Genomic DNA, 12,502 nt, shown 5'->3' with positions numbered 1-12,502 from the left:
GCCAAGGAAGAAGGAAAAGCCAACCCAAGGGGCTGGGCATGAATGAGCTGGTTACCACTGTGAGCAACTGAGACTCAACCCAACTCTTATGAAGCATGGAAGGCTGAAGCATTCAACCCCAATTAGTTAAGGGTTAACTTCCCTGAACTTCCAGATTGTGCCTGCTCCCAAGGCTGCCAGAGAAAGTTCTAAGGTAAGCTCTAAAGAGGACAACAAAGAGCTACTTGAGGTGGCAGCATTCATGGGAACTCTCCACCACCACTGGAGAGTTGAAGTCAGAAGTGGACTGAGGGAATAAGGTAACTATAGTGTCTGCTCCATGTACCTATCACATGCCAGGCAGAGTGCTAGGTGCTGGCCATGCAACAACTATCAGGACAAACCACTTCCTCACTTCCATGGAATTTACCTTTCAATGTGGTATAAAGAATATACCAATGCACAAATCAGCAAATAAATAATGTTGGGTTTGAAAAGTACTATGAAGTAAATAAAGAAAAGGGGGGGACAGAACCATTCTAGATAAAATGGTTTGATGAGATGACATTTGAGTTGAGTCTTAAAGGATGAGAAGAATCTATGTCTCAGTCCGTTGGGACTGCTATAACAAAAATAACATAAACTGGGTGGTTTATAAATAGCAAACATGTATTTCCCACAGTTCTGGGGGCTTGGAAAGCTAAGATCAAGGCACTGGCAGATTCGGTTTCTAAGGGCTGTCTTCCTCAGAGTGCTGCCTTCTCCCTGTAACTGCACATGACAGATGGGGCAAGGGATCTCTCTGGGGTCTCTTTTATAAGGGCACTAATCATATTCATCTCCCAAAGGCCCTAATACTATCACCTTCAGGGTTATATGAACATATGAATTTGGGGGGTACACATTCAAACCATAGCAGTTTGCTAAGCAAAGACCTGGGGGAAGAGCTTTCCAAGCAGTGAATGGCATATACAAAAGCTCACATCAGTAAAATTGACACATTCTAGAAACTCTAGGAATGAAATATGGTGAAGGTGATTTCATGAGTGAGGTGGACAAAGCAAGGCCATCACAGTTCCATGAACAGAATTTTCAAAATATTAGAATAAATGTAAATTGAACCTGTATGTGAGATAGAATTTTTCAAACAGTGGATTGACAAAGATCCAAAGGTTTGTAACGATTCCACTGGGGAAAATGTGGGGAAACCCACACTCCTATACATTACTGTGGGTGTGTCAGTTAGTAAATGTCTAAGGAGCAATTTAGCCATATGTATCTAATACTTAAAAGAAAAGGGGGAGAGGGGACATATTCTTTACCATAGCAATTCTAAGATTTTTTCCTATAGATATACCCACGCATGCACACAAAAATAGTCCTCTAGGATCCTGTAGCATTATTTATGATAGCAAGCATTAAGGGACCATATGAGCAAACTGCTGTATAAACAACCAAGTCTCAGCGGTTTGACCTAGTGAAGAAGGGCAGCGCCCAACCAGGGGCTTACGGTGATGACATGCCTCATTCCCAGTCCTGGTCTACGTATGTTGTCCCTACATCCTGTCTAGTTAGCATAGACTCACTCTCCAAAGTGCCACCATCTTGACCACAGACTTAGGAACACCGTGTGCTTCAGGAACCCACTAATGGTCCTCCCAGAGTCTCCCAATCACTGGCCCCACACCACCTCGAGATGAGGTGGGTTTCCAAACCAGCCCCAGAAAAGGCACACGCACAGGTCATTGGCCAGACGCTGTCACATGGGCAGCAGAGCCGCAGGGGAAGCTGGGAAGGCAACTCCGGGCTGGGCAGAGCAAAATGGGACAGACTGAGTAGACATCTGGGTAGACCCTGCCACCATGATCCTTAAGTAAACTGGGAGCCTGCGTGGATGACTAACCCAAGTCAGGAGCTGACGCCCCACCTTGGCAGCACCTAGGAAGTTAGGAAAATGGGGGTCAAGAACAAGAGAGATTGATTGCACTGCCTATTGTGTTGTAGTTGCATTTTCTGTCACGTATTACCTTCAAAAAAGACGGGGGGGCTTTAGGTATGGCGGGACCCAAGGAAAATTCAAAACTTCCTCAGGCTGGTCAAGGTCAAGGTTGTGAGGTTATGGTGACTCCTCGGCCAGCACCGCAGCCTGCCTTGCCACGCAGAGGAACCCCTACAAGCTGCGACAGGAGCCGAATCCGGCCGGCGAGGGCTGCACTGGCGCTGGAGGCCAGACAGGTAAAGGCCCGGGTCAGAGCCGACACTAGCCGAACCTGGCCTGAAGGGAACCACAAGACCCGCCCAGGCAAAAAACACGGCGGCGCCTGCGCAGCAGAGCCCGCTACGCCCCGCCCGTACGCCGCGCCTGCGCGCTGGGCCCCTAACGCCCAGCTCCGCCCGGCCTGTGACACTACGTGCACGTGGGCGGGGCTCAGGCTCCCGGGATCTGCCGGCTCGCGGCCTGTGGGCGGAGGCCCTGGTAACGCCAGCCCGGGAACTGGAGCAGGGAAGCTTCCTCGGTCGGCCGCGTGCTCCCGGGAAACGGAACCTCCCTCCGTGGTAGGGCAGAGGGGACCCTGCAGGTTAAGGGCGGGCCTGAGGCGCGTGTGGGGCTGGCGGGGTCCGCCGGGCCCAGGTAGCTGCACGTGGGCAGCCCGGCTTGCGGCGCGCTGGAGGAGGGGGCCCGAGTGGAGGAGGGTCGGGGCCTGGGGGGTCCAGACCCACACACCTGTCAGCTCCTCGGTCTCTAGCAGTGGCTCCTGAAGGCGGACTCTCGGTTATTCGCACGCGGGTCTTCCCTTTTGCTGCCTTCTTGTTCTGGCTCCATTAGTCTTCCAGAACTCTGGACTCCGCTGACCTGTGAGGGGAACAGTCCGTGTTCTAGAAACTGGTTGGGCCAGACAGCAAGGGTCTCTACCCCCCAGGAATCCTGGAGCTTCCTGCATTCATTCATTCATTCAGCATTTGCTGACCCGCTTCCCAGGGCTGTGCCAGGTGCAGGAGATCCAGTAGGGGAAGGACTGGCAAGGCCCCTTCCCTCCTGGACCTCACAGCCCAGTTGGGAAGCGCAAGTAACAGGCAAGATCGTGCCATTCTGACAGTACTGCAGATGTGAGGACAATAAATTCTGACATTGCTGTGGTGCCCAGAAGAGCTCAAGGTGGTTCTGCCTCAGCTGAGGCATGAGCCAGCAGTGCTCCAGGCTACCAGAGAGAGAGACCCTGAGGTGAACAGAGCTGGACACCAGGCTCGACTCCCTTCAGTGGAAAGCCTTGAAGAGGCAGGAGAGTAAAAGAGAAGGGACAGGTGGACAGGGGGCCGTGGAAGGAAGGGTGGTGGTTATCTTAAGTTCAGCTAGGAGCCATAGAATGGTTTTAAGGGTTGGAGGAAAGCCTGAATTGTTTTTGTAGATTATGATGAGCAAAGTCCTCCATATCCCAGGCTTCCATCCAAAAGAATCATTCACCCAGAAGTGCCTGGGTAGCTCCAGTTGTCCCTCCACACACGTGTATTCCAGGATCATGCATACTGGGCCATACATCACATCGTACATCCTTCAGGATCCTGTGGAGGTTCTAGCCCATAGCCTCCCCCACCCCTCCAGTGAGGGAATTTGAAATTCTAGGAGGGAGGTTCCTTGGGGATAGGTGGATAGCAACTGTGATTACAAGGGCTTTCTGACCCACTGTGCAGAAGCCATGATGGATGGGGGATTAGGTTTTGTCTGGGGGAGGTTCTGTTGTGGGAGGGGGCATAGTAGTATAAACCCAGAAATTGTTTTCTGTATCTCCCATTCCTTCTCTCGTGAGCATCAGTTGGCTAACATGTGTGTCTCTCTCCCTTGTGGAACCTAATATGAAAACCAGAGAGGTGGACAACCATGTAAAGAGATCTTGGAAGAGCTTCCCCGCCCACTGTGTCTTGTGAAAAGGAAACAACTGGTGGTGTTAACAGGGCTGACTCATGTATGTATACTTTTTTTCAGAGAAGGAGAGAAAAGTCAATTTAAACCTCCAGGAGAATAAGTGGTGGTTTGTTAATGTTTAATTTTGGATAGGTTTTTAGCATATGTGGAGTCATTTGCACACATGGCTCTTTTGTGTACTTTAACTGAAAACCTTGAAGAAACTGGCTAACAGATTGTGTGACCACTGATCCAAATCGGATAAAGCTTGTATTTCCAAGAGCTCATCTGCCTTCCCCAGCTCCTAGAAAGCTAGCTGAGGGATGGGGCAGGCACCTGCCTTCGGCATCAGTACTCCACACCCAAATTCTCCCTGACCCCGACCTCCACTTGACACAGGGTAGCCCCCAGCAGGAGCCAGATGGGAGCAAGTTTTCCTGAGCCAAACCTCTCTTGGCCTTTGTGCACCTACATCCTGCCCCACTTTACTCCCAGCCTACTCCTTATTCCGCACCTGGCTTACCTTCCTTATAGTCTTATTCTAGATTATCTCTCCTTTAAAGGAGAAATTAAAGCTGAGTTGTTTTCTTGAGTGGACCTCTAGGAAGGACCTGATTGACACATTTATACTATGGTGTTAGTGGTGCTCATGGAAATGTGATTTGCTCCTCTGGAAATTGTCTTATAGTACTTAGTATTACTGAACACCTTAACCCAATGGAGTGAAACTGGCTTTTAGGTTTGAGCCTCCAGGACATGGAGGTGCCTGTGGGCCAGGCTGTTCCTGGCTCTGTGCTCCCTTAAATGTTATTTTCGGTTTGGACTCTGTTTATGTCATGCTGAGCCTGTTGGTGTGTAACTGTAACAATTATATGCATGTAATTTTATGTGAGTATTTTTTGGTTGTCTAGAGTCTTAACATTAATAGGGAAAGTGAAATGATGGAGCACATTTAGTTTGGAGACAGAAGCCAGAAAGTCTTGCCTGTACCTCGCCACATGCCACCTATATGATTCCAGACAAGTCTGTTTCCAAATATTCCCTGGGCCTTGGTGCTGTTATATGTAAATAAGTTGTCGTCTGTTGTGTGGTGTAAGTGCTGGCCTTGTGGGTCTCTGTTGACAGGATATAGCATATGTAAAGGGTATTTTTTTAGTGGGTAGACAAATTTAATAAAGAGCAACCTTTGCCTCAAATTTTGCTATACTACCTGTTAATCTGATCATGTAGGTCATGGTTCTTAGACCAACATAGAACATGATAAAAGTTGATTGTGTAAAAGGGTCTTATACCTGTGCTGCTCTGGCCCACTGGTCGAGAGGGACAGGAGAGCAAGCAAAAAAAAAAAAAAAGAAGGATCTTAGGGGTGCCTGGGTGGCTCAGTCGTTAAGCATCTGCCTTTGGCTCAGGTCATGATCCCAGGGTCCTGGGATCAAGCCCCGCATTGGGCTCCCTGCTCCACGGGAAGCCTGCTTCTCCCTCTCCCACTCCCTCTGCTTGTGTTCCCTTTCTCGCTGTGTCTCTCTCTGTCAAATAAAATCTTTAAAAAAAAAAAAGGGATCTTACAAAACACTGTCAGAGTTATGTTAGTATTTGTTAGTATTACTTTTTTTGTCCCTATTCATCCTTAGAAATAGCTGCTTTAGAACATTGTCTATAAATACTTTTTGTTTAATGATCTGTTAGCAATGGAAAACTCTGGGTTACAGTAACCTAACAAAGGGAGGCCTGTGAGAAGGCTAGTTGTAGGGTGAGTGCTGGATACCTGGGGACGGGTCACATCTCAGCCTCTGCTCGTCCCTGGGTCTTCTGTCTGTCATTGATGTCTTCACTCCTGATCTTATCTAACATCCTTCTACTGTGGATCATTTCCCAGGTCCTAACCCCAAACCTGCTATCTCACAAGGGTCAGTTCCATTTCTGACTGATACTCTGCTGTCATTTCAAACTTGACATGTTGAAAACCTGGTCACTGTAGTCTCCTGCCCAAATGGCCTACTTCTGTTGGTGGTCATCATCTGGGTCCTGAAGCATTGCTGATGGCTCCATCAGTTAGCTTCCTTCACCAGCGAGTAGTATTGACTGAGTGGCTGCTGGGCTCTGGCCTTGTGTCAGGGTTGGAAGACCCAGGATGAGTGGGCTGGTCTCTGTTTCTAGAGAGGCACCCTAACCAGAGAGAAGAAAGGCACAAATGAATAGCTCCACATACTGCTTACTTAGGGAGTGGAAGTGTGTAGAGCACCAAAGAGCCCAAGAGAGAAGCCTCTAGCTGCCAAGGTTCAGAGTGGCAGTAAACATCTTGGGTAGATTTTGTAGGGGTATGGAGAAAGGACCAACAGAACAAGATCTTTAAAAAAAAAAAAGTGTTTAAGGCAGAAAGAATCTCAATAAGGCATGACCTGCTACTGCTGTTGAGAGAGTGAGGCAGGACTGAAACTTTAAAACATTTGATGCAATGAGCAGGCCCAGCCCTCTTCCTTCTCCCACCACCACTGCCTTTAGTCCTGTGCCCACAGAACTCATTTATTTTACCTGCCTGGCCTCAGAGCCATTAAAGGATTTTTTTTTTCTTGCGATAAAATACATATAAAATTTACCATTTCAACGATTTTAAGTATACAGTTAGTGGCATTCATTACATTAACATTGTTGTGCCCATCACAGCCATCCACCTCCAGAACTTTTTCATCTTCCCAAACTGAATCTCCGCACTCATTAAACAATAGCTCCTCATTTCCTGCCTTAGCCCAACCCCTGGAACCACTATTCTACTCTCTGTCTCTGAATTTGACTACTCTAGGTAATTCATAATAAGTGGAATATTAGTTCAGTTGTGACTGACTTATTTCATTTAGCATAGTGTCTTCAAGGTTCATCCATGTTGTAGCATGTGTCAGGGTTTCCTTCCTTTCTAAGGCTGAATAATAATCTATTGTGTATGTACACCACATTTTCTTTATCCATTTATCTATCAATGGATTTTTGGGCTGCTTCCATCTCTTGGCTGTTGTGAATAATGTGGAAGTGAGCTTTCAATTCTTTTTCTAATATAATGCATTTCTGCATTTCTGATGCAGAAATAAGGTGGTTGGATCAATACAGTGATTCTGTTTTTAGTTTTTGAGGAACCTCCGTACTACTATCAGTAGTGGCTCAACCATTTTATAATCCCACAGAGGGGGACGTCTAGGTGGCTTAGTCAGTTAAGCGTCTGCCTTCGGCTCAGGTCATGATCTCAGGGTCCTAGGATCGAGCCCCGCATTGGGCTCCCTGCTCAGCAGGAAGCCTACTAATCCCTCTCCCTCTGCCTGCGGCTCCCCCTCTCTCCCTGCTTGTGCACACGCACGCTCTTTCTTTCTGTCAAATACATAAAATCTTTAAAATATATCCCACAGAGGTTCTAATTTCTCCACATCCTTTCCAACACTTGTTATTTTTTGTTTTATGTGGCTATCCTAATGGTTGTGAGATGATGTCATTGTGGTTTTGCACATCTTATGCTTAGTGCTGTTGAGCATCTTTTCATATGCTTGTTGATCATTTATATATCTTTAAAGAGGTGTGTATCCAGATGCTCTGCATGCATTCATACTATGAATTAGGTTGCTTGGTTTTTTTTCATTGTCAAATTTATTTGTCTATATTTCAGTTATTAATCCCTGATCAGATATGATTTGCGAATAATGTCCTCCCATCCTGTGGGTTGCCTTTGTTCTCTGTGGTTAGTGTCCGTTGATGCATAAAGTTTTTTTAATTTGTCACATTTGTCTTTTTGCTTTTGCTGTCCTGTTTTTGCTTCTGGGACTTATCCAAGAAATCGTTGCCAAATTCAATGCTACAGAGCTTTTCTACTATATTTTCTTCTAGGAGTTTGTTTTATAGTTAGGTCTTTAATCCATTTTGGGTTAATTTCTGCATATGGTGTAAGGTAAGGATCCAACTTCAGTCTTTTTTAGGTGGATATCCAGTTTTCCCAGTACCATTTGTTAAAGAGACTGTCCTTTCCCCATGAATGGTCTTGGTACCCTTATCAAAGATCATTTTACCATGTACGTGAGGATTTATTTCTGGGCTTTCTATTCTGTTCCATTGGTCTTTGTGTCTGTCTTGATACCACTACCACAAATTGTTTATTACTGTGACTTTATAGTATATTTTGAAATCAGGAAGTATGAGGCTTCCACCTTTGTTCTTTTTCAGGATTGTTTTGTGATTTCGGGTCCCTTGAGATTCCTTATGAATTTTAGGATTTTTTTTTTCTGTCTCTGCAAAAAAAAAAAAAAGTCATTTGGATTTTTTATAGGGATTGCATTGAATCTGTGGACCACTGTAGCTAGTATTGATACCTTTATCAATATTAAGTCTTCTCATCCATGAACACGGGATATCTTTCTATTTATTTGACTCTTAATTTTCTTTCAGCTATGTTTTGTAGTGTTCAGGGTACAAGTCTTTCACCTCCTTGGTTAACTTTATTCTTAAGTATTTTATTCTTTTTGATGCTATTGTAAATAGAATTGTTTTCTTAAATTCTTTTTCAAATTGTTCATTATAATGGATAGAAACAACTGATTTTTGTGTGTTAATATTGTGTCCTGTAACCTTGTTGAATTTATTAGTTCTAACAGTTATTTTCCTTTCCTGTGGAATCTTTAGGGCTTTCTACATGTAAGATCACGTAGTTTATGAACAAGTAATTTTACTTCTTCTTTCCTAATTTGGTTGTCTTTTATTTCTTTTTCTTTCCTAATTGGTCTGGCTAGAACTTCTGTGTTCTAGTAGTCAACCACTACTATGTTGAATGGAAGTGTTGAAAACAGACCTCCTTTCTTGTTCCTGATTTTAAAGTAAAAGTTTTCAGTTTTTCACCACTGAGTATGATGTTAGTTGTTGGGTTTGCATATATAGCCTTAATTATGTTGAGGTGGTTTCCTTCTATTTCTGTTTGTTGATTGTTTTCATTATGAAAAGATAGCAGATTTGATTAAATGTTTTTTCTGCATCGATTGAGATGATCATATCAATTTTTCCCTTTGTTCTGTTTTTTTTTTTAAGATTTTATTTTTACTTATTTATTTCAGAGAGGGAGTGTGTGGGAGCAGGGGGAGGAGCAGAGGGAGAGGGACAGGCAGACTCTGTGCTGAGCAGAGTCCAGTGTGGGGGCCAGATCTCACGACCCCAAGATCATGACCTGAGCCAAAATCAAGAGTCAGATGCTTAATTGACTGAGCCACCCAGGCACCCCCCCCCTTTATTCTGTTATTGTGATATATTTACCTTGATGAATTTTCAAATCTTGAACCATCCTTGTATTCCAGGAATAAATCCCATTTGGTCCCTTTGCTATGTGGTTGAATTCAGTTTGCTGTTATTTGTCAAGGATTTTTGCATCACTATTCATAAGGAATGATGGTATTTTTTTGCAGTGTCTTTGTCTGGTTTTGGTGTTAGGGTAATGCTGGCCTCATAGAATGAGTTGAAAAGTGGTCCCTTCTCTTCATTTTTTGGGAAGATTTTGGAATTCTTCTTGAAATGTTTGGTAAAATCAGAGGTGACTAACAAATCAGTATTCATTTGGTCCAGGGCTTTTCTTTGTTGGGAGATTTTTGATTACTGATTTGATCTCCTTACTAGTTATAGGTCTTTAGATTATTTCTTCATAATTCATCTTTGTAGGTTCTGTGTTTCTAGGAATTTGTTGATTTCATCTAGGTCATCCAATTTATTAGTGTACAACTGTTCATAATACTCTCATAAGCATTTTCATTCTATAAAATCAGTAGTAATGTTCCCTCTTTCATTTCTGATTTTAGTTATAATTTGAGTCTTCTCTCTTTATTCCTTATTCAAGATAGCTAAAGGTTTCAGTTATGGTGATCTTTTCAAAGAACCAACTCTTGGTTTCATGGACTTTTCTCTCTTGTTTTTCTATCCTCTATTTATCCTGCTTTAATTTTTACTGTTTCTTTTCTTCTAACTTTGTGTTTAATTCTTTTTGGGGGAACCTGGGTGGCTCAGTCAGTTAAGTGTCCGACTCTTGATCTCCACTCAGGTCTTCATCTCAGGGTCATGAGTTCAAGCCCCATATTGGGCTGCATGCTGGGTGTGGAGGCTACTTAAAAATAAATAAATAAAAATTAAAAATGTTTAAAAATAGGGAGGGAGGTGGGTGGGAGGATGGGGTAACTTAGTCATGGGCGTTAAGGAGACTACCTGATGTGATGAGCATGGGGTGTTATATGCAACTGATGAATTACTGAACACTACATTTGAAACTAATGACATGTTGGCTAATTGAATTTAAATTAAAAAAAAAGAAAATGTTTAAAAATAAATAAATAAATAATTTGTTTTTTTTCTAGTTCCTTAAGATGTACGGTTAGGTTGTTGGTTTGAAATCTCCTTTGATGTAAGCATTTACATGTATAATTTTCCCTATTGGTACTGCTTTCACTGCATTCCGTAAGTTTTGATATGTTGTATTTTCATTTTCATTTGTCACAAGGTATTTTCTGATTTCCCTTTTGATTTCTTTTATGACCCATTGGTTGTTTAAGAGTGTGGTGTTTAGGGGCACTTGGGTGGCTCAGTTGGTTAAGCATCTGCCTTTGGCACAGGTCATGATCTCAGGGTCCTGGGATCAAGCCCTGCATCGGGCTTCCTGCTCAGTGGGGAGCCTACTTCTCCTTCTGCCCCGCCCCCGCTCATGCTCTCTCTTTTGTTCTATCTCAAATAAATAAAATCTTAAAAAAAAAAAAAAGTGTGGTGTTTAGTTTCCATGTGTTTTAGAATTTTCCAGCTTTCCTTCTCCTATTAACTTCTAGTTTCATTCTGTTTTGATCAGAAAATATAGTTTGTGATCTTTTAAAATATATTGACACATGTTCTGTAGCCTGTCATGTTGTCTATCCTGGAGGATGTTCCATGTGCACTTGAGAAGAACATATATGCTGCTGCTGGTGGGTGGTCTGTATGTGCCTGTTAAGTCCAGTTGGTCTTTACTGTTGTTCAAGTCCCCTGTTTCCTTATTGATCTCTGTCTGATTTTTCTATCCTTTATTGAAAGCAGGATACTGAATTCTCCTCCTGTTACTGTATGACTGTCTACTTCTCCTTTCAGTTCTGTTTGCTTCATATATTTAGGAGCTCTGGTGTATATGTTCACAATTATTTTACTGGTGACTTGATCCTTTTATTATTATACAGTGATACGTGTTTTTATTTCTTGTGACAGTTTTTGACTTAAAGTCTGTTTTGTCTGATATTAGTATAGATATTCTCTCTTTTGGTTACTCTTTTCATGGAATCTTTTTTCATCCTTTTACTTTAAGTCTATATGGGCCCTTAGATTTAAAGTAAGTCTCTTGTAGAAGCAAATGGTTGGATCTTGTTTTTTTATCCATTCAGCTACTCTATGCATTGTGGTTGGGGAGTTTAATCCTTTTACTGACAGGGAAGAACTACTTTTGCCATTTTATTTTGTGTATGCCTTAGCTATTTTTGTCACTCATTTCCTCCATTATTGCCTTCCTTTGTGTTTAATTAATTTTTTCCTAGGGATAGTATTGATTCCCTTCTCATTTCCTTTTGTATATATTTCTAGGTATTTTCTTTGTGGTTACCACAGAGGTTACCTATAACATCCTAAGATTATAACAGTCTATCCCAGCCTAGCTCAAATTGCATATGATACTCCTTTATATCTGTATGTCTCCCTAATTTATGTTTTTGATATCACAGCCTTTGTTTTTTAAATATTGAAGAAAATAAAAAGTGGAGTTATAAACCAAATATACAGTAATATTGGTTGTTGTATTTGTCCATGTATATAATTTTACTGGAGATCTTTATATTTTCTCATGGCTTTCAGTTACTGTCTAGTATCTTTTCATTTCAGCCTTTAGCATTTGTTATAGGGCAGGTCTGTTGGTAATGAGCTCCCTCAGCTTTTATCTGTCTTGGAATGCCTTAATATCACCTTCATTTTTGAAGGATAGTTTTACTGAATACAGAATTCTCAGTTGACAGATTTTTTTCTTTCAGCAGTTGGAATGTATCATCCCACTGCTTTCTGGCCTCCAAAGTTTCTGGTGAGAAATGAGTTGATAATCTTATTAAGGATCCTTTGTACATGATGAATTACTTTTCTCTTGCTGTTTTCAAGATTTTTTTTTTTCTGGCTTTCAGCAGTTTGATTATAATGTGTTATTGTACTTTTCATCTCCACAATTTGTTTACTTCCTTTTTACAATTTCTGTCTTTTCATTGATACTCTCATTTTGTTGTCCTATATCATTTTCCTAGTTTCTTTCAGTTCTTATGTTTTCTTTAACTCTTTCAGCATATGGAAGACAGTTGTTTTAAGTCTTTATCTAGTACATCCAATGCCTGTATTTCTTCAGGGACAGTTTCTGTCACTTTTCCTTCTTTAAATGGACCATATTTTCCTTTCTTTATATGCCTTGTGATCTTTGTTGTTGTTGAAAAATTGAGCATTTGAGAAAATAGCCACATCTCCCAGTCTTTGTAGACTGGCTCTGTGCCATGAAAGACCTTCACTAATTAACAGGATGTGTCTGAGCCTTGGAGTCAGCCCAAGGCAAAGGCTTAAGGTCTTCTCAGG

At 42.4% G+C, this 12,502-nt stretch overlaps 1 protein-coding gene across 2 annotated transcripts in view; it reads left to right on the top strand.

The window, feature by feature from the left end:
* Positions 1 to 2,399: 2,399 nt before the first annotated feature.
* Positions 2,400 to 12,502, top strand: part of ENTPD6 (ectonucleoside triphosphate diphosphohydrolase 6) — a 44,229-nt gene continuing 34,126 nt past the window's right edge. For both annotated transcript variants that reach the window (XM_027622802.2, XM_027622801.2), the window contains exons 1-2: positions 2,400 to 2,535; positions 3,843 to 3,941. The gene's annotated coding sequence lies outside the window, so the exon portion shown is untranslated. The remainder of the gene's footprint in view (positions 2,536 to 3,842; positions 3,942 to 12,502) is intronic.

This window comes from Zalophus californianus, chromosome 8 (assembly GCF_009762305.2).
Source record: "Zalophus californianus isolate mZalCal1 chromosome 8, mZalCal1.pri.v2, whole genome shotgun sequence".
Taxonomy (NCBI): domain Eukaryota; kingdom Metazoa; phylum Chordata; class Mammalia; order Carnivora; family Otariidae; genus Zalophus; species Zalophus californianus.
The sequence above is the reverse complement of the archived record's forward strand: the minus strand, read 5'-3'. Positions and strand labels throughout refer to the sequence as shown.